This window comes from Panthera uncia, chromosome B1 (assembly GCF_023721935.1).
Source record: "Panthera uncia isolate 11264 chromosome B1, Puncia_PCG_1.0, whole genome shotgun sequence".
Classification (NCBI taxonomy): Eukaryota; Metazoa; Chordata; class Mammalia; order Carnivora; family Felidae; genus Panthera; species Panthera uncia.
The window spans coordinates 34,950,875-34,975,248 of NC_064811.1; the positions used below are offsets into that span (position 1 = coordinate 34,950,875).

General features: G+C 38.1%; 1 long non-coding RNA gene across 1 annotated transcript; it reads left to right on the forward strand.

Annotated features, from left to right (window-relative positions):
• On the forward strand, window positions 1-24,374 carry LOC125922716 (uncharacterized). Its single transcript, XR_007457754.1, has 3 exons — window positions 1-115; window positions 1,360-1,429; window positions 21,977-24,374. It is a non-coding gene; the product is annotated as an uncharacterized LOC125922716 (long non-coding RNA).

Here is a 24,374-nt window from a genome sequence, read left to right on the forward strand (position 1 = left end):
GCTCCCAGCCCCCTCTTCACCCCCCGGGCGCCCTCGCTCCGTCTCGCAGCTTCGGCTCGTCCCGTCCTTGCTCCACACGGTTCTGACTCTGCCGAAGCCTTGACTAGAGAGGAAGGTGTGCTTTGCCCCTGTATCTCCGTGTATCTCCTTCCCACTACCCTGCGGCTTTTAATAGCAATGGAGTTGGCCTTGGTCTAGAAAGTGGTGTTGGGTCCGAGTGGACCGGCGAAGGGGGCGAGAAGGCTTGGGACGCCAAGGGTTAAGTCCCAGTCCGGGCAATGGAAAGGGACCGCGAGTTCGCCGCCTGGGTGGAATTCTAGCCTCCCAGAGCGGCCGGCAACCCTCACTGCCTGAGCCTTACTTGCCCCATAGCCCGGCCCGCGAGCAACAGGCTCTGAGGCCGGGCTTCCCACCCCCGCGCCAGTGCTCCTCCGGCCACGGTGCTTGGTTGTAGGCGGACTGCTTGCGAGTGGGCAGTAGCGTCCCGCCAGTGTGTGCGCTCAGTCCGACGACGCTCGGGAATTGCAGTAAATTCAACAATTGTGCTAGGTGGTTCACAAAGGACTTTTTTGTTTTGGGTTTTTGCGTGGAGTCAAACCTGCAGGAAGTTGAGTGCAGTAGTTTTACTTGAAAAGGGGAAGTGCCCTAGCATAAAATCCATAAATGCTACATTTTAATTTGCTCCATACCCTAGTGATCATCCTAACCTCATTACCTTTTATTTTGTATAGCAAGGTCTATGCTAACCAGTTTTTGAAACTAGTACCGTATTCTTTTATTGCTGATTTTATCTTCAAGTTAGGATGTAAGGTTTTATGTAGATTCTGGTGAGCTGCTGAAATGGCAAGAAAGGAATAAATTAAATTAAAAGCAATTTGCTTCTTCCTTCATCTTGTGCTCTTCCTCCAGTATCCTGTGGAAGAGAGGCCTTTTATGTGAGTTGTTTTCAGATCCTGAAGGGAGAGATCTGAGGAGGTTTGACCAGAGAGATAAGTGATTATTCCCAACCCTCAAGATAAAATGAAATCCACTAACAGCATCTTATCTCCATTTGTGGTATTTCCTTTGCCTCCTGCAGGTAACATTTGCTAATCAGAGCTCTGCCCTACATTAATACTCCCCGTTATGTGGTCAATGCATATTTATGAAGAGCCCACTCTCCTAGGCTCTGATTCAAAGGCTGGGATTAGAACAAAGAAAATGTATTTCCAGTATTCCTGAAACATCAGCAAGGGTAGAGCAGGGCTCAAGATAATTGTGTTTTAGTGATGGTCATGATTTGCAAGTATGGTCTTCGAAAAGTAAGAAATAAGCAGTCTTGTTAGGACTGTCATCACTGGCCATTTTTATTTCTTCCAGGTCCAGGACTTCCTGTATAAAGCAGGTATCCTCTGGCTTGATGAACATGAGTCTGGAACAAATTAAAAGGGTAAGTACAACCATGGAGACAGTAAAAATAAAACAAAACAAAACATCGGCTTTAAAAGTTAGTGAACAGAAACCAGAGAAAATGCTGTGCTTTTATGATTAACATTTTAGGTATAGTTTTATAAAAAGCCAGAGCCAGTTTTTATTCAAAATCCGTGCACAGCAGCATGACGGTTTCTGATTTATGAGCAATCACCTTTGTAATTCCTAACGAGCCCTCAAGTGAAGTTCAATTCTGCTTAACTGAAGGGAGTTTCAGAGATTACCTGTATTTTCTAGAGAAATCTGTTTTATATGGTTCTGTGCGTGTGTGTGTCCCATTACCAACCCATCAGGAAAGTTGACAACATATGCGATTCATATAGGAAATGACCACTGTCTTTCATACAGAGACGATCATTGCATGGTACAGTCTAGCTTACTGTGTGTCCTTTTCCCAGATCATTCTATCACTATCCATAATGGTGATAGTATGCCAATCAACTCATTTCTGAAAAACCACTCATTCCTGATGGCTAGAAACCACACACATTCGTATTGGGGCAGAAACCTGACTGAAGTAGAATATTGAACTAATCTGCATCTGCTTGATTTCAATTTTTTTTTAAATGTTTATTTATTTTTGAGAAAGAGAGAGACAGAGCATGAACGGGGGAGGGTCAGAGAGAGAGGGAGACACAGAATCTGAAACAGGCTCCAGGCTCTGAGCTGTCAGCACAGAGCCCGACGCGGGGCTCGAACTCATGCACCGCAAGATCATGACGTGAGCGAAGTCGGACGCTTAACTGACTGAGCCACCCAGGTGCCCCTGCATCTGCTTGATTTAAAAGCCCTCTCAGATATTCTCACCTTCCATTGTTGTGTGAAGTACAACGTGCCAGCCTCTGGCAGGGAACTCTGATTCCGGCAACATGACCTTGTCACAGAATCTGTGGTACAATTTAGATGTCAGCAAGATCATTTTAAAACTTTCAGGTTCTATGACCATGCTACTGGTGGATTTAGGAGGGAGAGGGTTCTTCAAGGACAGCTTCTCTAAGGACCAGGTTTTATCATCCTCCACAAGATATGTATTGAATGCATAAAATGTGTGAGGCACTAAGCCAGAGTGCTAGGTGACAAAGACACATAATGCACATGTGAAAGCTAACCAGCAATATGACAAAATGGCTGACACTTAAAGTCCAATAGACTATAGACATCGAGAGAAGGAGAGAGTCCAAGAGCTGAGGTGATCAACATGATTAAACTAGGTCTTAAAGTCAGAGTTAAGGATGTAGAAATGGAGGGAGACATCATTTCAGGTAGGGATGCTTGACATACAGTAAATACTCAATAATGATTGTTTAGTGAATGTTTAAGGTAACTGGAATGATAGAAAAGCATATATCCTTGGGAGGAACAGAGAGATCAATTTGACTACAACAAAGCTTCTCCTCGGGAATCTGTACACCTTAAATGGATGAATTGTGTGTTATATGAATGATAACTTAATAAAGATGTTAAAAAAATATCTCCAAAGTTGTCAGCCAAAAATTATCAAGGCCAGAAAGTCAAAAAGAGATGTCAGAGGATATTCCTACCTTAGTGGGTTTTCACTTACCTGATATTGCCTGGGTCTTTTGTTGTTTGGGGCCACCACGGGTTAAGAATTTGGTCTCCTTTGGGAGGAACTCATAGTCATATAGGTGCTCACTAATATACTGATTTATAATAAAGGCTGATGTGTTTTGTGAACTTGTGGCCCAAAGGTAGAGACATGCCTGAGAACCCTGCATCTGATTAGGACTGAGGTGTGGAAAGTTGATTTCCACACTCCTATAAAATACAGACACTGAATAGTGCTGGCCACCAAATTCTATATTCTTTTGCAGGTGCATAAAATAATTGGATAAATTAATCTTAAATTGTAGATAATTACAATTATCTTTTAGTTTAAAATTGAGTTATGACAAAATTCTATCAGATTGCAAATCTGCCTGCTTATTTCAAGGAAAGATGCTTGTTACCTTTGGTATATAGTTGCTATTATATTGATTCAACAGATAGTATAAGGTTAAGATAATATATTGTTAGATTTGTAAGGCACGTTCCCAAAGTCTTCCCATCTTGATTGCTCTCTTTGTGTCACCATCCCTTAACATGCATACCCCTCCAACAAACCAGCACATTCTTTAGGCTCTGTTTCTAAAATATATCTTAATTCTACCCACTTCTTTTCATCTTTGCCACTCTTGTACAAGTCACCATGATCTCTCGCCTGTAAAAGCCTCCTTACTCATCTGTCTGCTTTTATTTTTGTCACACATTCATCTTCTAGAAGCCATGGTTATTATTTTAAAGCACAAATCAGTTTATGTTATTTCTTAAGACTCTTCAGTGGCTTGCCAGAACACTTGGAATGAAACTCAGACCCTTTATGATTTTCTCCTTGCCTGCCTCTCAGACTCCTCTCCTTCTGCTTCCTCATTCAGTCATTGGAGTCAGATGATTCCAGCCCACCCAGCTTAGATTTCCCCACTTCGCCCCCAGTGCCAGCCCCCACCACGTTGCCTTATTCTGTCTTTCTCATAACACTTATCTCTATCTGAAGTTTTCTTATTTGCTTACCTGTTTAGGAGAACTAGGTCTTGCTACGTTTCTCTCATTCCAATTTGTGTCTGTCATATAGCACAGTATCAATACATATTTGTAGAATGAATGGATGAGCTTAAAATTGTGTGCACTGTGATTGATCTGGTTCCTTAAGATTCGAAACTGGAAATAGGTAGAAGAATGGGTAGCATGCTATTTAAAGATACAAGAGGTTGTGCCCTTCATAAACATATATACTGGAATATATTACTTTGTCAGAGTCATTTACATGAAATAATTTAGAGCATATTTATTGTGAAGTACTTGATATTGAAAAAATCTTGTGAATACCATATTGGCTTTTGTCAAAATTAAGTGATGAAATTTTAAAAACGAACCAGTTTCAACTAAAAGCTCTAACTCTGTTGTCATTGAATAATTCAGGCACTTACTCTTACTCATAATGATAAGATCAATACTTTTCTCTCATGCCTGTGATTCATTTCTCATGACTGTATCATCATTCTCTTTTCAAACACCTTGGCAAGTTTTTAATTCAGAATTATAATGTCTTTATTATAATGTCTTTAAACATTATTATCTTCTTCATATACTGGGAATTCCCAACAAAAAGTACAATGATTTTTTCTTGACTATAATTGAAAATACTCTACTCATGTTTAAATGAAACTAGAGTTTTAAAATGTGGCTTGGTATTATAAGAAAGAACTTTTAATAGAAATTTTAAAAACTAAAAAAAAAAAAATAAGAAAATTTAAAAACTATCATCCAATATATTTAAAATAGCATTAAGTTCACATACAATCATTTTGGAAAATAATTTTCCGAATATTTTACTGAAAAAGTAAATGAACATTCAAGGGGAAACAATCCTGTTGAGAACTTAAATTCATATTTCTTATTTGAAACTGGTAAGAAACTAATTAAAAACAATCCTAGTGTTGAGAACTTAAATTCATACTTCTTATTTGAAACTGGTAAGAGACTAATTAAATGGTAAGATTTTTACTTCAAAAGTCTCTTTCCTATCAAAGCCAGGAATTGAAAATTAATACTGTTAATGCTTCCCCCCAACCCCATTACATTCTAGTAATGCTGATCCTTTGTAAAATGCTGTTGTAAAATACCCCATGAACTTCATGGGTAATACATTTAGCATATCATGTTATAGATTTTGACATTTTAAAAAAGCAGCTTTATTGAGGTATAATTGACATAAGCTTCATATGTTTAAAGTGTAGAACTTGACAAGGTTGGACATATATGCACCTGTGAAGCCATCACTGCGTTCAAGATAACATATCTATTACTTTCAAAAGTTTCCTTCTGTCCCTTGGTGTGGTTGTTATGTATAACTAGAGATGCTTTTTCTCCACTTTATTGAGTGCCCACCATGTTCTAGATACTGAGCTGAGTATTGGAGATTGAGTAGTCAGCTAAAACAAATAAGTTTCAGGCCCTTATAGAACTTACGACATTAGTCAAATAATTATGTAAACAAATATAAATATATATCATACTCTAAGGAAATGTAGTCTACACCTGTATATATTGAGTGTATTACAAAGCATTTCTGGGTTTTCACATTGTATCTAGAACTCTTCAAATTTGTTTATATGTGGCTTTGTTATAGATCTAAAAAAGATATACTAACAGTTTGTTTCTACTGGATGTGATGGCTTTTATCTTGAAAAAAGTGTGGTATTTGTTATATGGAAAGGATAACCACTAAAAGCAAGAACTTTTATTATAATCTATTTCCTTGATGTTGCCCAGAAAGCCAATATTGGAAATAAAAAGAAACACCCAAGAAAATCTCTTTTTTTTCTTGCCATGTCAATTAGGTGCTCTTTCAGGGAGGAAAGATGACAATACTGAGGAAAAAACTATTGAAAGAGATGAAAATCTCAGAACTTTTTTTGAACAATTGAGTATAACAGTAAATGAGATAAATATAATTATAAATACAGTTTTGTAACTCCATGACTTTTAATTTAGAAAGAATGCCAGGCTTAAAAAATGATTTCCTGATTAACTGAAATAAGCCATAACTTTCAACTATGAAATATTTGCCAGTTGTGTTTTGGCCTCTTGGATGATGTAGCCTCTGCTCGGGTTCATAATTCACTGCAGTGTTTAGCAGATTTATTGGAGAATAACAATGTTTTTTTCCTCCCTCTGACCCTAAAAAATCGGAAACAACATCTGCTGGAAAGAGGAATTATTTATCACCGTAGTTTCTTGGCAACTTTGAACTCTAAGGAAATCTACCAAATGGAGAAAGAGAATCAATCCAGGGTTACATTTTAGTCATCCCCCAAAGAAAAGAAGGTAGGGGAACACTATAAAGAAAGGATGTAAAGGAAGTGAAGTGACTGCAGGTTCAAGGTTTGTGGAGCTAGAGACACTGGAGGTGAGAGCACAGTGAGCAAGTGCTAAGTAGGAGAGCAGACGCTTGGACTTTTGTATAGATGGGCTTCCCTATGCCAGACTTTAAATGTGGGCCCCTCTTCCCTGCCTTTTTCTCTTGTCTATTTTTTTTTCCCATTTGGTTTGTACTCTTAAAACTGACCTCAGCCTGTTAAATTGGAACCTCTTTCCTCCTATCCCTGCATCCATGCTATTCTGACTCCTGCTTGGTGCTCATGCTTTCAGAAGTCATATACTGTCTAGCTGAGGCAGCTGCAATCTGTGTCACCTGCGTCACCCCTCAGTGTCCAGTGCCCACTGGCTTCATCTTATACCTCCTTCCGGCTCCTGTTGGCTTCTGACTTGTTCTTGATCTACAAAGTGCAGGAGGCAAAGGGAAACCCGTAGTTTGGGAAATACTGAGAGATAAATTTGAATAAATGCACAGGAACCAAATTAGGGAGGACCATGCAAACCAGCAAAAGTGATGGACTGTATGCACAGAATGAAATGAGAGGCAGTGTGGGGTCTGGACGCAGAATAAAATTGGGCTTTAAAAAGATCCTTGTGATAACAGAATGAGGAGCATGAATTAGAAGCAGAGACTCCAAGTTGGAAAGGACAAAGATCTGTTCAATTAGCAGAGAAAAAGGTGATTTTTATTTTTATTTATTTTATTTATTTTCTTAAGTTTATTTGAAAGGGAGGGAGAGCGAGAGATTGAGAGAACATGAGTGGGGAAAGAGAAGAGAGAGGGGGAGAGAATCCCAAGCAGGCTCCACGCTCACAGTGTGGAGGCTGATGTGGGCTTAAACTCACAAATCCAGAGGTCATGACCTGAGCTGGAATCAAGAGTCGGATGCTTAACTCACTGAGCTACCCACACACATGGAATAGGTAGTTTTTGAAAAAATTGAACTTGAACATAACATGAGGAATTTTTAGTAATACTTATGGGACTATGGAGAATAAAGGACATGTTAATCTGAAAAATATAGATAATTTTCTCTGTATAGTATAGATATAACTATAGACATAGATAATGGCTGTATTTGAACTTTTTAGATGTTGAGTCGATTTCCTATTGAATCAATTTATGACATTCAAAGAGGGGAGATTGCCTTTGCTACTTGCTTTGAAATGTTACGTATGTTATATTTGAGCATATGCTTAATTAATGGAAGTGTTTCATTTATCTTTTAAAGCTACTATACATTTCAGTAGCCCAGAGAAAATGTATGATTAATCTAAAAACCTCATTGGTATCAACACTGATGTAATGAAAATCACTGGACTCAAAAGACCTGGTTTGCATCTCAGTTCTGGCCGTTTCTAGTGGCTTGATTTGGGGAATGCCATTAAAAACCTTTCTGAACTTCAGGTTTGCTTAGTGGGTTACATGGAGGCTTTGCAATCAAACAGCTAGATTCATATTCACATTCTATCTCTTACCAGGTTACCTAATTTCTCTCTGCCTCAGTTTCCTCATCTGTAAAATGGAAAATAATTATAATGTCGATTTTATAGGAATATTGTGAGAAATACATGAGGTAATTTATTACAATGTAATAGACAAATTTTAGTTAATAAATTTGTTAGTTAATAAATTATTACCATTTAATTAACCCAACATCTCTTTCTACTCCGAGTGACAGAAAATTAAATGATTTTAGGTATCAGAGGCATATTCCTAACGCCTTCTTTTTTTGTATAGTCAAATAACACAAGTTTACTTAATTTATCACTTGTATGACAAATAGCACAAATGTTGGATATATAATTTTAATGCAGGATTCTATTTATTGATTTTCAGAGACTTGTTGGGAGGAATACTCATTAGTAGTATTTATTAAGATGCCAGGGGTGCCTGGGTGGCTCAGTCGGTTAAGCGCCGGACTTCAGCTCAGGTTATGATCTCACGGTTCGTGTGTTCGATCCCTGCATCGGGCTCTGTGCTGACAGCTCAGAGCCTGGAGCCTGCTTCAGTTCTGTGTCTCCCTTTCTCTCTCTCTCTGCCCCTAGCCCCCCTAAAATAAATAAACATTAATTTTTTTTTTAAAAGATGTTAAAAAATATGCCTGTATGTGTCACTTAGAATAAGATTCAGTTGCCCATAATATTATGAAAACCCCAAAATAACAGTGGTTTTTACAAAGTTGAAGTTTGTTTCTTTGTCATATAAAAGAAGTCTGAAGATAGGCTCTATACTGTCATCAGAGGTCCAGGGTCTCCCCTTTCTGCTCTGCCATGTTTACAAGTGGTTTCCATCCTCACGGTCACCTCTGGGTCCTGTCTGGCTTCTGTTGTGCCAGCCAGAACATCCACATTGAAGATGGGGAAAGGAATAAGGATAAAAAGGGATCCCAGCATGCTTTAAGCATCTGTTACTGAAATCTTACCTAAAAGTTATGCTCGTATCTTACTGGCTAGAACTCAGTCACGTGGCCACAGCTGAAAAGGAGGCTGGTAAATTTAGTTTTTTATTCATCTGGCAATGTGCCTGGATAAAACATGAGGTTCTGAGGAAGAAGAGAGTGGATTTGAGAGTAGGCAACCTACATTCTCTGGTATACTTTCAGTTAAATCTCAGAAATCATTCTCAAGGTTGCATTATTAAAATTTTGGAGTTCTTCATGGACATTGTAGTGGAACTATGTTTTGGTCAAATAGTGTTTTAAATATGTATAAGAAAAAAAAGATTTTACTTCTTTTTAGAAACAGGCTTGATTAAACAGGTTTGTAACTGCTGAGGCTTAGCCCCAAATTTATTAAATGCTAATTGAAAATAATATTGAATTGAGGACAGTTGAAAATAGAGAGGGAAATTAATTTAATGAGGTAGTAACTTAGTTGTTAAAGTGACTTCCTGGTTAAAAACAAATAGAATCTGAGAGATGAAAAAGAGATGGGGCAATGGATGACGTAGAAACACAGAAAGATCTTCTATTTCAGCTTTTCCCCCTTCTGTTCACATCAGAAAACAGAAAGATCAGAGAATTCGAGGTGTGAAGAGAGACAATATATAATGGCATTTGGGGAACATAAGTCTGTCAGCTGTACACAGATTGTACTTTGTGGGAAAAGGCCCAGACCTTGCTAGGAAGCTATTGGGGCCCTGTTGTCCATGGGGGTTTTCTGTGTTCTTGACAATGGCTTTTGGATCCTGAAAGGACTATCTGAAGCAAACTTTATTTTCTAAAAATTAGTATTTAATGTACTAAATACATATGTTAAAAAATAGAGTTCTTTTTTAAGCTTTAAAATTCAACTTGATCGGGGTACTTGGTGGCTCAGTCGGTTAAGCATCCTACTCTTGATTTCAGCTCATGTCATGATCTACGGTTTGTGGGTTTGAGCCCCACGTCCGGCTCTGTGCTGACAGTGTGGAGTCAGCTTGGGACTCTCTGTCTCCCTCTCTTTTGGCCCCTCCCTTGCTCTCTCTCTCTCTCTCCTTCCCTCTCAAAATAGATAAACTTAAAAAAATAAAATTCAACTTGATCATTTTATTCTATTTAAAAATCTAGCAGATTTTAAGAATTACTTTTGAGGACATGGTTGATTAATGTTTGATTCCATTCATAAACTAAAATGACTTTAAGCATTTTAAACTACACTTATGAAGTTGAATTTTGTTTTCTTTTTAAGTCCTTCAGTCATCTGTAGGCTTTCAAGTGTTTAAGTAACCATTATAATAAGATAAATTTAACTTATGAAAATAAGTCTTAGGCTTTCTCAAATTTTCAAATAACTGATGGATTTCAGCATAAAATCTTTGGTATAAATCAATTTTCCTGTCCCATCAATTTAATTTGGAATCATAACATGACATATTTTTGTAGTAGGTCCAATTCTCTGGATTATTATTTCTAAACTTTACTAAAAGATATTAGTACTTATAGGTTTGATGTACTTAGTCATATATAGACTTAATTCTCCAAGTTTAAAGCTACTAATTCTCTTGGAAACAATTATGCCATCCAAACAATTTTACGGTTAGCATTCCAAGTACTTCTGGAGGTTACACTTTAAATTAGCTGAGGCTGAATATTAACCAGAGATATCAACTGAGACATCTGAGCTCTGGAACTACGGATACCCTTGAAATTTGTTTTAGATCTTTGGCTGTCAATGGGCCTCAGTCCTCAAGATTCAAGTCCCCATTACCTCACATTTCTCCTCACATGCAGAAGTTATATTTGATCCATTTGACTGGCTTCAGCTAATCTATTACTGTATTATTTTACTTCAAATTATTTTCAAATTTTTTCCTGCTAGTACTAATATGTATAATTCTTTTCATGACATTGGATTGAGTTTTATTTATCTTCCAAGACTTTTTATAATTGGCTCCTTTTAGTTTTAAGGTCTAAGCTTATAGTCAAGGGACCCTGAACTAGGGTGGTGGCAATTGGAATGGAAACAAAGGGAGAAATGGAGAGGTGTCACGAGAGGAGAATGGAGAGTAGATGTTAGGATGAGGAATGGATTCATAGAAGAGGAAACATCGAAGAAAGATCCCAGAGGTAAGTTGGAGATTGGCAGTTCCAAACCCTCAGTCCATATCTATTCCCCCTACAAATCCCCTGCAGTTGGTGATATGCTCTCCTACTGACCCCTATGAGAACACACAACCTGGAGTATTTATCCAGACTAAGGTATAGAAAATCTATAATTCCAGAGTTTCTTCTGGGTCTTCTGGTAGCTATAATTTGGCAAGCAAGGACAGATAACTGTTGTTTGAAATGATGGATTTTTCTTCCTCACCAATAGGCTCTTCCCTGTGTTTTAGAAAGTGGAGGCTGAATATGAGAGTAGAAGTTGGAATGTACATTTATAATGACAAGTGCTGTCTTCTTACTGAAAGAGGGACTGTGTGAAGATTATTCAATGTTTAGGGAACTCTCTCTTCTTTAGTATGAACCTATTCTGTATGGTCTCAGAAAATCACTCTCAGGGGGTGTGTGTGGTAGAAACAGAGATGTACAAGTTCAGTACAATTTTTATTTTTTAATTGATCAGGGAGAATGAGGAGGCATGTTGTCTCACACTGATGGAAGGATGTCCTATCAGGCAGGTCCTTAAAGTACCACTATTCATCCATCTACAGTCCTCACTGTTTATTTCATTCTAGACTGAGTTATTCAGTATTTGGAAAGTAGGCGATCGAGTCTACTGTATTCCACTGGTTTCAGGAGAATGGGGATTTTCTTAAGTAGAAATGGAAGTTAGCACTGAAGGTTTAAACATTTGGGGGAGAGGGGCGCCTGGGTGGCTCAGTCGGTTAAGTGTCCGACTTTGGCTCAGGTCATGATCTCATGGTTTGTGAATTCGAGCCCTGCATCAGGCTCTGTGCTGACAGCTCGGAGCCTGGAGCCTGCTTCAGATTCTGTGTCTTCCTCTCTCTCTGTCCCTCACCCACTTGTGCTCTGTCTCTCTCTTTCAAAAATAAATAAACATTAAAAAAAAGCATTTGGGGGAGAAAGGAAGAAGGGGTAGTGAGACAGGTAAGCAAGTCTAGAAACTACAGTATTCCTTCAAAGAGATTCCCTGTGAATGGATTCAGCTACCTTTTTTCCTTTCCCATTAGACTACGGAAGCATATTTATCTTAATGTTTTATGTTACAAATTTTCAACAGAATTTTGACATGTTTCAGATTTACAGAAAGTTGCTAAATGTAACAAAAAATATTTTACTATTTTTGCTTTATCCTTCTCTGTTGTTTTTCTGAAAAGTTTGAGAGTAATTTCCTGACATGATACCCCTTACTCCTAAGTAATTCAATGTGTGGTTTCCTCAAGTAAGTGCATTCTTTTACATAGCCACAACACAATGATTAAAATCAGGAATTTAATGTTAAAATGATACTTGTCTCTAATCCCCAGACCTTACTCAGATTTTGACATCTGTTCCAACAATGTTCTCCAGAAAGTGTGTTGCATTCAGTTGTCATGTTCCTTCTGTCTTCTGTAATCTGGACCAGTTCTTCAGTCTTTCTTTGTATTTCATCACCTTGACACTTCTGGAGAGTGCAGGACAGTTGTTCTGTACTATCTCTTTCAGTCTGGGTTTGTTTGATATCTCCTTGTGGTTTGGGCACGATTACTGAGGAAGTGAGGCTGTGTTCTTCTCAGTGCACCCTATCAGGAGGCACACGATGTGATGCTTCAGTACTATCGATGTTAATCTTGATCACCTGGTTAAGGTTGTAACTACCAGGCTGTCACTATTTGTCCTCTTGTAATTAGCAGTATCTGTGCAGGAGACCGGTTTTACATTTTTAAAACATTTTTAAATACATTGTACAGTTTAATTCTACTCTCCATATTTGGAAAGGAAGTTTTGTTTCTTTTTCATTTTTCCCAGATATGCTCTTTGCTTGTCCATTCTCCGCTGTGCCACTGGTACCCACCCCTTACATCTCTGCCCTGGGTCTGTTCACACTGCCTCAGTGGAGTATTGAGGGGTGGGAGGGAGAGCCCACAATTCCCATCACTCCCCCCATCTCTTCAATTCCCAGGACACAACTGGGAATTGTAAAATGTAAAATTGTAAAAAATCCGTAAAAATGACAGGAACATTTGGGAGTTTTTTGAAAGGGAGTATATGAAATGGAAAATAAAAGGATATTTGATGTACTTTTCTCACTCTGTGACATTTCCGAAAGCTTTCCCTGCTGAGTAGTTTTCTGAACACCTTTCTTACAAAAGACACTGAGCCAATTTGTTCTGTAGACCTTACGTACCCCTCCTCTTCTGTTATGTGGGAAGCTTAGTTCCTACATGAGATCAAACTCGCTGAACTTAAAAAGTACTACAATCACACTGAAAAACTAATATGTTAATATTATTACACATCTAGTAAAAGCTCAGAATTCCTTCTCATTTAGCAACTCTTTGTAGACAAATTAAATATAAAGTTAGAGGAAATGTTCTCATTATAGAAAAACTCAGCATAATGAACAGTCATGGTGAAAGGGAAGATTTTACTCTGACCTATAAGATATCTTGTTGCTTCTGGTTTTTCTTTACAGGTTAGTGGGAAATTTATAGGGTAAAACATGGGTATTTCAATGTCTGTTTCTATAACACGTGAGATAACATGTTCAGGGAATGTGCGTGTGAGAAATGAGATACCACTTTCAATGAGAGGTAATCAAAAGAGTTGCATGCTTACTGAAATTTCCATTCTGCCAAAAACCTGCTCCAAAAAATATTTCATTCTAAATAGGAAGAGGAAAAGCTAATCTCACATTCTCTCAATTTCATTTTAGATTGTTTTCTGGCATTGGGAAATAAATAGGGAGACTTTTGTTTTTGCTTTTGTTTTTTCTTATCGCAACACAGAGTGTCTTGGAACTACTGACAGTTGAGAGCGTTGAAACAATGAGTGAATTATTTGGATTGGTTACCTTGAAGAAGCCTCAAGGATTTGGCAGGCATTCAAAAGCCAGAGATTGAACGAGTTAAGGATAAAATTGATCTGCCTTGCAGCTTTCTGTCCAAAAGACTGCCTGGTTTTGTTGCAGCTTTGGAGTCTGATCTGTCTTGTCTAGAACCCTGAGAAATTTTGAAAGCCCCGACGAACACCCAGTAAAATCTACCAAGCAAGGTCCAGGAACCTGCCTCCTTCCACCAAGACACAGGCATCTAGGCACCTTGCTCAGGCATAGACAGCGCATCTTGGAGCAATCAGCCTGTTCCCCTTGAGCTCTGTTCTCTTATTTCCTCAGTACATGCAACTGTCTGAGCTTCTGACTTAGACACAGCAGAGATACTGTTGCTGCCGGAGGGTAATAGTTTGTTCTGTTATCCTGGAATGCCCTTGCACTGAGAAAATTAGAAGCTGGAGAGCTCAATGAATTTTCCCACTGTACATTTCTCGCTAGCTCTTCCTGCCTCTGATTCTTCCTGCCATTTTAGAGGGAAGAGCCATCCCACTTCTCAGGCTTCCAGCTTGCCCATGGAATCAGTTGGGTACATTTAATGCACACAGAGGAAATGCTTATAGAGCAGGTAGCAAAAATAAGGACAGAATGTTTTGTTTTTCTGATCCCTCAGAGAATGGGATATTCCATGTAAGTGTATTTTCTAGACAACTGAATGAAACTTCTGCCTTAAACATCAAAGTCTATTTTTAACTGTGAGAAGCAGTGTAGCATAATGATTAAGCACATAGACTCTGAGGCAGATTATCTGTAAATAAATCCTGACTCTACCACTTTCTAGCTTTGGAACTTTTCGTCCTGTACTTAACCTCTTTTAGCTCAGTTTCCTCATCTGTAAAGTGGGGGCGAAAGTAGAGTTATTGTAAGAATTAAATAGGATTAGATGAATTAAAATATGTAAAGCATGTAAAACAGTGTTAAGTATGTTGAGTCCCAGAAGTTATTATTAATTCAACTATTCATATGCAAATCTTGCTATAAAATTGTACCCACCTTCTTTTTTTATTTTATAAAACACATTGAACATTGAGTACTTGGTGCCTTCATACCCAGAGAAATAATAGTCATGCCTTCAGACCCTGCTATGATGACACTAATGGTGAAAGATAACTAATATTGTTTATTTTGCAGGTTTCGTGAATGTTATTGGTAATCCCTATGGTACACCTCTAAGATACGTACACTTATAAATAGGCTGAGAGGATTTACGTGCTTTCCCAATTTCACACCACGAGAAGTAAAGATTTGAGATGCAGATCCAGAGGCTGTGGGTTGGGAGCTGGTGCTCTTGGTCACCTCACCCCACTTTCTGGTGGCTGGGCTTTCTTGTCACCACACCAGTCGTTCTCAGACCTGAGCATGCATTAGAGCTCCTGGCGGCCTTGTGAGAGCATTTGCTGGATGGCCGGCCTCCTACCCCAGAGGTTCAGATTCAGTAGTTCTGGCATGGAGCCCGGCACTGGGGTGCTAGCTTGCTTGGTGCCATGGATGCTGCTGGTCCAGATTACCCTTTGAAAACTGCTATCCTGCACCCAATGACTCCATACTATTTCTAATTCCAACTTTTTTTTTTAATTGCCCCATTACTGTTAACGGCACTTGAAGCTATCTCTGTTCTTTTGCTCTCAAACCCTATTAAACATACGTTCAGCTGTTTTAAAACCCTCTGCAGCTTACCTCCTGTGGTATTGAATGTGTGCATTTTATGGCAGCAGTTGCCGCTGAGAGGTTCCTACACTTGTAGCTCAGCTCCTTGGAGCATTTGGTTCATTAACTCTGCGAGGAGCTTCACTTACTTCTTTACATAGTGCTTCCTTTTATTTAAATGTGGGAAAAGTGTTGAGGAACTAAGCTTAATAGATTTAAAATGCCCATCACATGCCACTTTTCTCTCCTCAATGTTGAAGCCTTCACACCCATCGGAGGATATTCTCTGATATTGCATAGTACAACCTAGCACACCGATGACTTGGGTTTTTAGCCTCCTCAACTCGGGAGTCTAGCTCCAGGACCTAGTGTTTTTGTGCCTGTCTTTTTGTTTTATATCTGTTTCTTTGAGTCTAGTTTTATCTTTTATCCGTAGAATTTTAAAATCCCCTGTAAGTCATGGAATGGTCACAGAATTAGGTCTAGCAAGATTTTGTTCTTAGTAGAACATTTTTTTTTAGGATGACAGAGTAGATCCTTGATGCCTGAGATACCTCTCCTTGGCTTAACAGTGTAAGAGGCAGGAATCTCACAATTCTGGCCTCCTCCAAAGTGATGGGTTCCTTCTCTGTTCAAGTCTAGATAGCTTTGGGTGCACTTCTGTGAGAAATTGAGTCACAACTGGGAGCAATTTGACTCACTTGTTCCTTTGGTCTCATGTGTATCTTTTGCATTGCTTTTTTTGCTGTTTATAAACTGAAGTAAACTCAACCTTAACCATGGACCAAGTCATCATTCTAGACCACACTTTGTGGTCTGGCTAATTTACAATCCCTCACATTGCTTTCATATTACAGGCCCATATTTTAATTTCTATATATCTAAATACGTTTAACATAGGCCCCTTCTATGTTACTCTATGGCTGCCATCTTCCAAGCCCCCTCTGTACCAACCTCTGGACTTCATGTTGAAAGAGAAAAATAAAATTTATTTGCTTAAACCCCTATAAATTCAGATTTCTATTACTTTTAACTGAATATATTCCTTAATTGATTCTCTCATATAATCAGAATTCTGTTAGGTAGGATTCCTCTAAGAGTTCGTTAATTCAGTAGCTCAAAAAAGTCATCAGAAGCTGAGGCCCTTTCCATTTTTCTATTCTTCCATTCTCCTCATGACAGCAGGTTGCCTCACAGTCGTTTGATGACTGCAGGAGTGTGAGATATCATGTACTTTCAAATTAGAGGAATGGGAGAAGAAATCTTTCTTGGGTCTGTTTTTACGGAAAGGAAAACATTTCCCCCAAGTCCCTAGGCAGATTTCTCCCCATGTCTCATTGGGTCACATGCCATGCCAAACCAAACGTCTCCCAAGAGGGATAAAACAACTGCGATTGGCTCCAGTCAATCAGGAGTCACCTGCTGGGGAGAGAGATGCCTTCCCCAAAGGGGATAGCTACATGAAGACAACTAATGAAATCAAGGTCTGTTAGAAGGAAGAAGAAGAGCTGCTGGTATAGCAACTGACAGTGTCTATCACTGAGGTAGGACTGGCCTCTTTGGGCTGAGTCACTTTCGTGGATTCTTGGACCAGTTAGGAGAGAGTGGTCCGTAGGGAGATTTTGGATATTCTGATAATCTGACATACAGGAACCCAAACCAGTTTTTATCTGGACAAGTTAATTTAATTGGGAAATGAATATTATATCATCTTAAGAATGATGCAAGATGATGAACACCAGCATAGGAGAGATAAAGTTATAGTTAAAAAAGGAATTCTGTTTTTATTTATTTTTTTTTTAATTTTTTTTTTCAACGTTTTTTATTTATTTTTGGGACAGAGAGAGACAGAGCATGAACGGGGGAGGGGCAGAGAGAGAGGGAGACACAGAATCGGAAACAGGCTCCAGGCTCCGAGCCATCAGCCCAGAGCCTGACGCGGGGCTTGAACTCACGGACCGCGAGATCGTGACCTGGCTGAAGTCGGACGCTTAACCGACTGCGCCACCCAGGCGCCCCGGAATTCTGTTTTTAAAATAATGTTAAAGATATGCCAACAAACAGCCCATACAGAGGATTTACTCTCACTTTACCTTTGAATAACTTGAGCTCTCTGGAGAAAAATTCGATTCTAAGGCAAGTGTGTTCATACAAATATGTGAAAAACAAGAAGCTGTACAGAATGAAGTGGGATAGTGTGACTTCCCAGTTATTGTTTATTTTTGAAGGAAGGTTTGAGGTCGGAGAGGTTTTTCCTTGCTTCTCCTCTAGGGTTTTGATCATTTCCTGTCTCACATTCAGGTCCTTTATCCATTTTGAGTTTATTTTTGTGAATGGTGTAAGAAAGTGGTCTAGTTTCATCCTTCTGCATGTTGCTGTCCAGTCCTCCCACCACCATTTGTTAAAGAGACTTTTTCCGTTGGATATTCTTTCCTGCTTTGTCAAAGATTAGTTGGCCATACTTTTGTGGGTCTAATTCTGGGGTTTCTATTCTATTCCATTAGTCTATGTGTCCGTTTTTTGTGCCAATACCATGCTATCTTGATGATTACAGCTTTGTAGTAGAGGCTAAAGTCTTGGATTGTGATGCCTCTTGCTTTGGTCTTCTTCTTCAGTATTACTTTGGCTTTTGGAAAGAGCCTAAGTGTCCATCAACTGATAAATGGATAAAGAAATTGTGGTTTATATACACAATGGAATACTATGTGGCAATGAGAAAGAATGAAATATGGCCTTTTGTAGCAATGTGGATGGAACTGGAGAGTGTTATGCTAAGTGAAATAAGTCATACAGAGAAACACAGATACGATATGTTTTCACTCTTATGTGGATCCTGAGAAACTTAACAGAAGACCATGGGGGAGGGGAAGGAAAAAAAAAGGGAGGGAGCCAAGCCATAAGAGACTCTTAAAAACTGAGAACAATCTGATGGGGGGTGGGAGGGAGGAGGGGGTGGGAGATGGGTATTGAGGAGGGCACCTGTTGGGATGAGCACTGGGTGTTGTATGGAAACCAATTTGACAATAAATTTCATATTAAAAAAATGAAAAAAAATAAAAATATTAATTAAAAAAACACACTTGGAAACTAAACAACACATGCTAATTAAACAACACACTTCTAAATAATCATAAAGGAAATCTCAAAGAAAATGAAAGAAGTACGTTGAACTGAATGCAACATATGAAAACTTGTGGGGCTTAGCTGGAGCACTTAGAGGGAGATGTATAGTGCTGATCACACATGTTGGAAATGATGAAGAATCTTAGTAATCTAAGCTCCTACCTAAAGAACCTAGAAAAAGAAGAGCAAAATAAACCCAAATCAAACAGAAAGAAAGAAATTATATAAGAGCAGAGATCAATGAAATTGAAGATAGACAAGAAAATCAATGAAACAAAGAGCTTGAGCGTTGAAAGATCAATAAAATTGATAACTCTCTACCAAGACTATTAAAATTAAAAAGAGGACACAAATAACCTATGTCAGGAAGGAAACAGAGGATATCATTACAGGCCAAGCAGTCATCAATATGATAATAAGAGAATACTATAAACAATTGTACACACATAAATTTCATGACTTAGATGAAATGGACCAGTTTCTCAAAAAACGCAAACCACTACATTCATCCAATATGAAATAATTTGAGTAGTCCTTTACTAAATTAATTGAATTTGTAATGAAAAACTCCCCCCCCACCAAGAAATCTGGAAGCCCAGATGGTTGCACTGGAGAATTATAACCATTTAAAGAAGAATTAATACTGGGGTGCCTGGGTGACTCAGTTGGTTAAACATCTGACTTTTGATCTCAGCTCAGGTTGTGATCTCAAGGTTCCTGATATTGATCCCCACATCAGGCTCTAGGCTGAACAGCAAGGAGCCTGCTTGGGATTCTCTCTCTCTCCTTCTCTCTCTGACCCTCCCCTGCTTGCACATGCTTGCTGTCTCTCTCTCTCAAAATAAATAAACTTAAAAAAATTTAAATCTAATTTTTATATCATCTCTTCTAGAAAATAGAAGAGAGGGAACACTTCTCAATTCATTATGAAGCTAGTATTACCCTGGCAACCAAAATCAAAGACCATACAAAGAAAAGAAACCATATACAATGTTCCTCATGAATATAAATGCAAAATCTTTAACAAAATCCTGGCCAATAGAATTCATCAATATATAAAAAGAATTACATTCCATGATCAAGTGGGTTTTATTCTGGGGATGCAATCAATGAATTTTTTTAAAGGATTTGAGAATAGAATAAGATCAGGACTAAATATAAGACTATGGAAAATTTTGTATTTATTTCCTTTCTTTAAACACAGAATGTGTTTGGGACCCCTGGGTGGCTCAGTCAGTTAAGCCTCTGACTTGGGCTTAGGTCATGATCTTGTGGTTCACAAGTTCGAGCTCCTCGTTGGACTCTGGGCTGACAGCTCAGAGTCTGCAGCCTGCTTCAGATTCTGTGTCTCCCCTTCTCTCTGCCCCTCCCCTGCTCATGCTCGCTTTCTCTTTCAAAAAAAAAAAATGAACATTAAAAAAAAGTTTAAGCACAGAATGTGTTCAACAGTGCTATAAAATGCACCATGCTGTTTAGTTATTGTGTGAGCTCTGTGCACCCAGGAATATAATCCATGGTGTTGATTCTGTTTTCTTTTACTAGTTATATAATTTTACCTCAGGCAAACTTACAGCAATTTTGTGTGTGATTTTTTTTCATAAATAGCATTTGTAAAAGAAATATAACTACTACATTGTTTTCAAAATGAAAGTAAGGGGTGCCTGGATGGCTCAGTTGGTTGAGCGTCTGACTCTTGATTTTGGCTCAGGTCATGATCTCACGGTTCATGAGTTTGAGTGCTGCATCAGGCTCTGTGCTGACAGCGAGGAGCCTGCTTGAGATTCTCTTTCTCCCTCTCTCTGCCCCTGCCCCAGTCACTCGCATGTGTGCCTGCGCGCTTTCTCTCAAAATACATAAATGAAAACCTAAAATCACTGCATTGCTTCATTAATGATATGCACAATTTGGCTTTTTAAAAAAGCATATCTTAGTAAATAATTATACTTACGAATACAACTTTAGTTAAATTATTGACTCTATTGAACACCAAGTGATCAAGCATTGTCAATTTTAAAAGGCTTTTAAGGGGCGCCTGGGTGGCTCAGTCAGTTAAGTGTCTGACTTCGGCTCAGGTCATGATCTCACAGCTTGTGAGCCCTGCGTTGGGTTTGCTGTTGTCAGCTAGGAGCCCAGAACCTGCTTCAGATTCGATGTCTCCCTCTGTCTCTGCCCCTTCCCTGCTAATGCTCTGTCTCTCTGTGTCTCTCTCTTAAATAAACATTAAAAAAAATTTTTTTTAAAGGCTGTTAAATCAAAGCAGTCTTTTCCCTACTCCCTCTTTGAAACAAGTTATGAAAATGGAAGGACATGCAGTGTCCTTTTATCTCATGTGAAATTAATAAAGCACTATGGAATTATTTTTAATATTCCAGCGTCTTATTGTGATCAAGATCCAAGCAATTTCGTGGCTACCTTAGAATGTAATGTGCCAGTACCAGGCATCAACTTTATTTTTCCATATATCTGTATAGACATTATTTCTAGAAGTTTCTATGTTACTTGTGGTAAGGTTACCTAGAATACATCCCAATGATTAGAACAGATGAAGACACAGTTTACACAGCTGAATATTATCATTTTTCACTGGTAGAAAGTATAAACAAGAATAGAATGACCAAAACAAGAATGACAGAAGCATCAACAACAACAAAACAAATTAAAAATTACATTTATCTAGGCAAGTGTTACTTACTATACTTATTTCTGGAGATGAGTGTAATATTGGTAGGCAAGAATGTGTAGTAGTTTATTGTGTTTAATATTCCTTTGTATAAAACAATATTGGCACTCATATTCATAGGACCACTGTGGTTTTTATTTTTATGAAGGCCCAGTAGCGAGCACATTTGTAACATGAAAAATTTGTATTCAGTTCCCTTTATATGAAAGCAACCTAGTACACAGAGCTCATTAATTTATCCTCATCTGATATATAAATGATTAATCTTGATTTGCTAGCTAAATGGAATATGAGATCTCAACAGGCAATATTTATTAATTTTTACACTGGGCTTTAAATATTTCTACCCTGCTTCTGAAAGATACAAAGAGGAAATTACAGCTGTTGTGGTTTCTTAAGACATTAGTATAATCCAGTTGGTCCTAAATTGCAGAGTAGAAATTCAACTTTAAGATTTCTTTTGTATTGGTTTACCTCTGGCTACCTCATCAGAGGAACACGCTTTTTGGTTAAGATTTATACTTTCAGGTGTTAATTCATCCCCTTCCTTCCTTCCTTGATTTTGTCTTTTCATTTAAAAGGATATCTTTCATGAATTGCTGAATTGTTAGAATCATGCATTCATTTGCTCTTTTTCTTGTATTACAGACTTTTTCCAGAAAATGATATGAGATTCCTGGCAGATGATTAGATTGGCAAGTAATAAGAGCAGATGTGAAAATATATATCAAGAGCAAATTAGAAAAACTCAATATTGGGGCGCCTGGGTGGCTCAGTTGGTTGGGCGTCCGACTTTGGCTCAGGTCATGATCTCGCCGTTTGTGAGTTTGAGCCCCGCGTCGGGCTCTGTGCTGACAGCTCCGAGCCTGGAGCCTGCTTCGGATTCTGTATCTCCCTCTCTTTCTCTCCCTCCCCTGTTCATGCTCTGTCTCTCTCTGTCTCAAAAATAAATAAAAACATTAAAGAAAAGAAAAGAAACACTCAATGTATATAATGATACCAAATAATAGTAAGGGGGTGGGGGTCAATGAAATCACACACATGGTGCTTGAAGTATAGCTTGGTTTGATGACTTTGGAGAGCAATTTGGGAATCCTTTGTAAAGTTGAAGATCATCTACCTTACCAAGACACTACTCCATCTCTCTACCCTAGAACAACCCAGGCATTTGTGCACAGGGATATTCTTTTAGAAAATTTGTAATACAGGAAATAATCCACTTAACAATGAATAAATAGAGGCACCTGGGTGGCTCAGTTGGTTAAGTGTCTGACTTCTCATCTCTGCTTAGGTCATGATCTCGGGGTTCATGGGATCGAGCCATATGTTGGGCTCTGCGCTGAAAGCACTGAGCCTGCTTGGAATCCTCTCTCTGCCTCTCTCTCTCTCTCTCAAAATAAGTAAACAAACTTAAAAAAACCCAGTGAATATTTTTATTTATTCAAACAGTTAGTATGCAAGATTTATAATGAATGGTCCAGGTCTACACGAGTAGACAGTTAATTTCAAAAATGCAATGCTGAGTTAAGAAAAAAAAGTGCATTGTAAACGATACTTAAAGTATAATTTATGTAAAATTTAGCAATAGTACTATTTATGGAATCTAGATACATAATAAAAGTAAAAAAAAAAAAAGCCATGAACACAATACACACCAACAATAGGATAGTAGTTACTACTGGGGAAGAAAATGGCAGGTTGAGGATATAGACATTATCTGTAGCATTTTACTTTTTAGAAAGCAAAGTAAGAATTAAAGTAGAGAAAGCAGAGTATTAACATACGTTAAACTTGGCATTTTAGCATTGCTTCATTTACATGTGTCTTTCACATTATCTTTTGTACTCTCTTATGTTTAAATGGTTTCCTGATTAAAAAGAAAAATAATTTCTAATTACCCACTGTGAAGGACTGAGTTCAACCAGGTGAATATAACTCCCATTGGTTTAAAACCAAAGTAGGGGAATTAAAGAGGTTTTCTCTTAAGCTGGCCAAGGAATAGCAAGAGGAATAATTTGTCAAGGAATGAACTTTGAAAATAGACCAGGATACATTGTTCTTTTCATGGGAAATTATTCTGATACAGTCTTCTTTTAAAAAAAATCTTGATGAATTAACTTGTCCAGTGCTTATATTTTTCTCAGCAATAAAAAGTAATGATAACAATATTGCATAACACTTGATGAGCCCTTATTATATTCAGATTCTACTAAATTATTTCTATACTTTCTCACCTAATTCTCACAATGTCTCTGTGAAGTAGGTATTATTATAAACCACTTTTAAAGATGGGCTAAGTACTTTCCCTATTCACATAGTAGGGCTAGTGCATTACTGGCAAGAGTAACCATTAGTATCATTTACTCTGTGAGAACAACGAATTAATAAGTAAGTCTGAAATATTTAAGGTAATGGAAACGGTCCTTCCAGCATCCCTCTGTCCTCATTTTGTATTGGATTACTCCATCGGTTGCTACTGAAGTAGTTTGATAATTAACTTTAGGGAGATTAAATTTATGTACTAACAGACCGTGTGCCATCCCCATTGAATATTCTATTTAATGGTCCTGTTTTTGTTTCAGTGTTAGGAAGTTAAAAACTAATTTTTGAATATGTAAACATTAGTTTAGATTAACAGGCATCTGTCTGAATGGAAAAGATATGCCTACATCTAAATTTTCTTCCAGCTCGAAAAATTTTGTGTTTGTATGGTTAGATTGATTAGAAACTAATTATACTTCTGAGAAATAATAATCTTTTTATTAAGAAATAGGAATAGTTCATTTGAGCATTTAAAGGATCTTCAAATTTAGAAACTGTAGGTAGAGTTTTAATATATTAAAATCAAAGCAGAAATATTGCCTAAAGTGTTACTCAAGTGTATTTGTTGCTCTCAGAAATTGGGAAAAGCTGGGGCATCTGGAGCCTCAGTGTGTTAAGCATCCAGCTCTTGGTTTCGGCTCAGGTTGTGATCTCAGAGTTCAAGCCCTGCATTGGGCTCTGAGCTGGCAGTGCTAAGCCTGCTTGGGATTCTCTTTCTCTCTCT